The 4,673-nt window shown below is 33.2% G+C and overlaps 1 pseudogene; it reads left to right on the top strand.

Moving 5' to 3' along the window:
* The first annotated feature begins 1,600 nt into the window (after positions 1-1,600).
* On the top strand, positions 1,601-4,381 carry LOC134730553 (myotubularin-related protein 9-like; annotated as a pseudogene).
* The last annotated feature ends 292 nt before the right edge of the window (positions 4,382-4,673 follow it).

Here is a 4,673-nt window from a genome sequence, read left to right as displayed (position 1 = left end):
AATAGAAAATAATCAAAACATACCACTATTAAAAATGAACAAAACACAAGAGAAGATAACAAGAGAGAAAGAAAGGAACAGAGGAACTACAAAACAGTTAAAAAAACAACTTAATAAATGAAAATAATATCTTTACCTACCAGTAATTACTTTAAATGTAAATGGATTTAATTCTACAATCAAAAGACACAGAGTGACAGAATGGATAAAACAAAAAAAAATCCAACAATATGATGCCTACCAGAGACTCAATTTAACTTTAAGGACATACATAGACTGAAAGTAATGGGATGCAAAAAGATAAAATGAAAGTGATAACCAAAGAGAGCAAAGATGACTATAGTTATATCAGACAAAACGGAATGTCAATATCTATCACAAGAGACAGAGGAGATCACTATATAATGATAGAGGGCACAATTAATTAAGAAGCTATAACAATTGTTATTATATTTCTACCCAATATTGGAATACTTAAATATATGAAGCAAACATTAACAGAACTGAGCGATTAATACACAGCAATACAATAATAGTTGAGGACTTCAACTACCCCAGTGTCAAAAATAGACACGTAATCTGGACAGAAGATCAATAAGGAAAAATGGGCTTTAATAATGCTATAGACCAAACAAACCTAACAGACATATACTAGAATATTCTATGCAATAGCAGCAAAGTACACATTTTTCTCAAGTATATGTAAAATATTCTCCAGGATATATCAAATATTAGGACACAAAACAATCTTAAAAAATGTAAGAAAATTGAAATCATATCAAGTACCTCTTCTACTTGACAATGGTGTGACTACAGATCAATAACAGGAGGCATTTTGGAAAATTCACAAATAGGTAATAATTTAAGAACACACTCTTGAAAACCAAGGAGTCAAAGAAGACATTAACAAGGAAATCAAAAATTATCTTGAAACAGTAAAAACAGCATGCCCAAACTTCAAGGAACTACAAAAAAAAAAAAAATGAAGTAAGAACAAAGTTAGCAAAATTAAAATTGTAATAAATATTAGAGTTGAAATAAATGAAATGGAGACTAGAAAGGCAATAGGCAATATAAAAGATCAATGAAAGGGTGTTATTTTTTGAAATGATAAACAAAATTTAAAACATAAATCAAACATTCATCTAGACTAACCACAAAAATAAGAAAGCATTCAAATAAATATAATTATAAATGAAAGAGGAATCATTCATATGGATACCACAGAAATTTAAAGAATCATGGGACTAATATGAACAATTATATGCCAACAAAATTGGATAATCTGGAAAAAATATTTACATTTTTAGGAACATAAAACCTATTGAGACTGAATGATGAAGAAATAGATAATCTGAACAGACCAATAATGAGTAACAAGATTGAATCAGTAATCAAAAGCCTCCCAACAAAGAAAAGCCCAAGACTAGATGGCTTCATGGGGAATTTTACCAAGCATTTAAAGAACTTCAATCCTTTTCAAACTCTTCCAAAAAATTGAAGAGGAGAAAACACTTCCAAACCTATTTTATGAGACCAGCATTACTCTCAAACCAAAGCCAGATAAGGACTCTGCAAGAAAAGAAAACTATGGGCCAATATGACTGAGGAAGATATGCGCAAAAATTTTCAACAAAATGTAGTAAACAGAATTCAACAGTATGTTAAAAGAATCATACACCATGATCAAGTGGAATTTATTTCTAGGATGCCAGGATGATTCAAAATACACACGTCAGTCAATGTGATACACCACATTAACAGAATGAAGGACAAAACCCATGCGATAATCTTGACAGATGCAGAAAGAGCATTTGGCAAAATTCATCACTGTTTGATAATTACAAAAGAAATAACTCTCAACAAGTTAGATATAGAAGAAATGTACCTCAATATAATAAAAGCCATCTATTATAAAATTGCAGTTAACATCATACTCAGTGGTTAAAAGCTAAAAGTTTTTCTTCTAAGATCAGGAAAAAGACAGGTCTGTCCAGTCTTGCCACTTCCATTCAACAGAACAGTGGAATTCCTAGCCAGAGCAGTTGGCACGAAAAAGAAATAAAAGGCATCAAAATCACAAAAAGATGCTAAATCTGCTTGTAGAGGGCAAGATATATATATAGAAAACCCTAAGAACTCACCAAAAAAAAAAGTTAGACTAATAAAGAAATTCAACAATTATTTAACATCAACATACAAAAATTAGTTGCATTTCTGTACTCTAACAACAAACTCTCTGAAGATAAATAAAAAAAATCTCATGTACAATGGCATTGAAAAGAATAAAATATTTAAGAATAAATTTGGCCGGACATGGTGGCTCATGCTTGTAATACCAGCACTTTGGGATGCCTGAGGCAGGTGGATCACTTACGATCAGGAGTTCAAGACCAGCCTGGCCAACATGGTAAAACTGCGTCTCTACTAAAAGTGCAAAAATTAGCCAGATGTGGGACCTGTGATCCCACCTACTAGGAATGCTGAGGTATGAGAATTGCTTGAATCCAGGAGACAGAGGTTGCAGTGAGCTGAGATTGTGCAACTACACTCCAGCCAGCATGACAGACACTCTGTCTCAAAAAAAAAAAAAAAAAATTAACAAATGGATGAAAGATATATACACAGAAAAGATCAGACATTGATGAAAGAAACTGAAAACACAAATAAATGGAGAAACAACATGTTTACAAATTCAAAGAATATTAAAATGTCCACGCTACCAAAAGCAATCAACACATTCAATGGAATCCTTAACAAAAATTTCAATTGCATTTGTATAGACACACACAAAGAAAATATTAAAATTTGTGTAGAACCATAAAAGACCCAAAATGGGAAACACAATCTTAATAAAGAAAAGCAAACTTGAAGGTATCATACTTTCTGATTTCAAACTATATTACAAAGATATAGTAATCAAAACAGTGAAATACTGACATGAAAACAGACATATAGGACAATGGAACAAAATAGACACCCCAGAAATAAATGTATGTATATAAGATGAACTAATCTTTTACAAGAATGCCAAGAATACCCAATGGGGAAAAGATAATCTCTTCATTAAACAGTGTTGGGAAAACTAAATACCCACATGCAAAGGAATGAAATTGGACTATTATCTTACCCCATATAAAAAAACTAACTCAAAATAGATTGAAGGCGTGAATATTATATCAGAACCTGTAAAACTGCTAGAAGAAACCATAGGAATAAAGCCTCTTGATGTTGGCCTTGGCAATGAATTTTTTTATATGGCATCAAAAGCACAGGCAACAAAAGTGAAAATAAACAAATGGACTATATATAACTAAAAGGTTTTGCACAGCAAGGGGAACAATGAACAAAAAGGAAAGGCAAACTTCAAAGTGAAGATAAATATTTGCAAACCATATATCTGATAAGGGATTGATATTTAAAACATGGAATAAACTTCTATATGTCATAATAGCAAACATAAAACTGACTTAAAAATGGGAAAAAAAACTTGAATAGATATTTTTCCAAAGGAGACATATGAATGACCATTTTCCATTTATACATAAATGTGCTCAACATTACCAATCATCAATAAATGCAAATAAAAAACACAATAAGATGTTACCTCACATCTATTAGGATGGCTATCATCAGAAAGACAAGAGACAAGTGTTGGTGAAAGAGGGGGTGAAGAAAATGACCCCTAGTATATTGTTGATGAGAATATAAATTGGTATAGCCATTACGGAAAACAGTATAAAGTTTCCTGAAAAAAATTAAAAATTAAACCTCCATATGATCCAGCAATCCCACTTCTGGGTATATATCCAAAGGAAATGAAAACACTGTCAATGAGAATTATCACCACCATTTAAATATAATGATAGACATTTCTGGGCGACAACAAAAGTGAAAGATGTAAGTTAAAGCTACAGCAGAAGATGATGTCTTTGTGGTCCTGGGTCAATCAGCCCAGTGAGCTGAGTAAATACACCAATCCCTTCTTTGAAGCCAACAACCTGGTCATCTGGCCTTCAGTTGCTCTACAGTCTTCCACTGTGGGAAGGTATTATCCTACGTTGGAACAGATCCTCTAAGTATTTGGACGAAGCATATGAAGAAATGGTTAACATCATTGAATATAATCAGGAATTACAAGCAAAAGTCAATATCCTTAGAAGGCAGTTGGCAGAACTGGAAACAGAGGACGAGAGGCAAGAGAGTCCCTCAAAGCTCTCCTCACACCCTTCGAAAGGACCTTCCTGGGCCTGTGTCCTTCATTCTCTCCTTGTGCCCTTCAGTTCACTTTTACAGGGTAGACTTGAAGTGAAGGCTTTAGACTTGGGACCCCTCTAATGTAATGGATTTCTCAATACTGCATGAATAATGAAACTTACTATCATAACTCAAGTTTCATGGGGCCTATTAGGCCCTGTCACTTTGGGAGCCAGAAGGAGGAGCTAGTCATTTTATTTTTACCTGAAATAGATGACCTATTTAATGTCATGCCATTTTCAAGACTAAACCAGGAAGACATTGAATCCCTGAATAGACCAATAACAGGCTCTGAAATTGAGACAATAATTAACAGCCTACCAACCAAAAAAAGTCCAGGACCAGATGAATTCACAGCCGAGTTGTACCAAAGGTACAAAGAGGAGCTGGTACCATTCCTTCTGAAAATATTCCAA

Source organism: Pan paniscus, chromosome 5 (assembly GCF_029289425.2).
Source record: "Pan paniscus chromosome 5, NHGRI_mPanPan1-v2.0_pri, whole genome shotgun sequence".
Classification (NCBI taxonomy): domain Eukaryota; kingdom Metazoa; phylum Chordata; class Mammalia; order Primates; family Hominidae; genus Pan; species Pan paniscus.
Note: the sequence above shows the minus strand (reverse complement) of the source record. Positions and strands in the feature narration are given on the sequence as shown.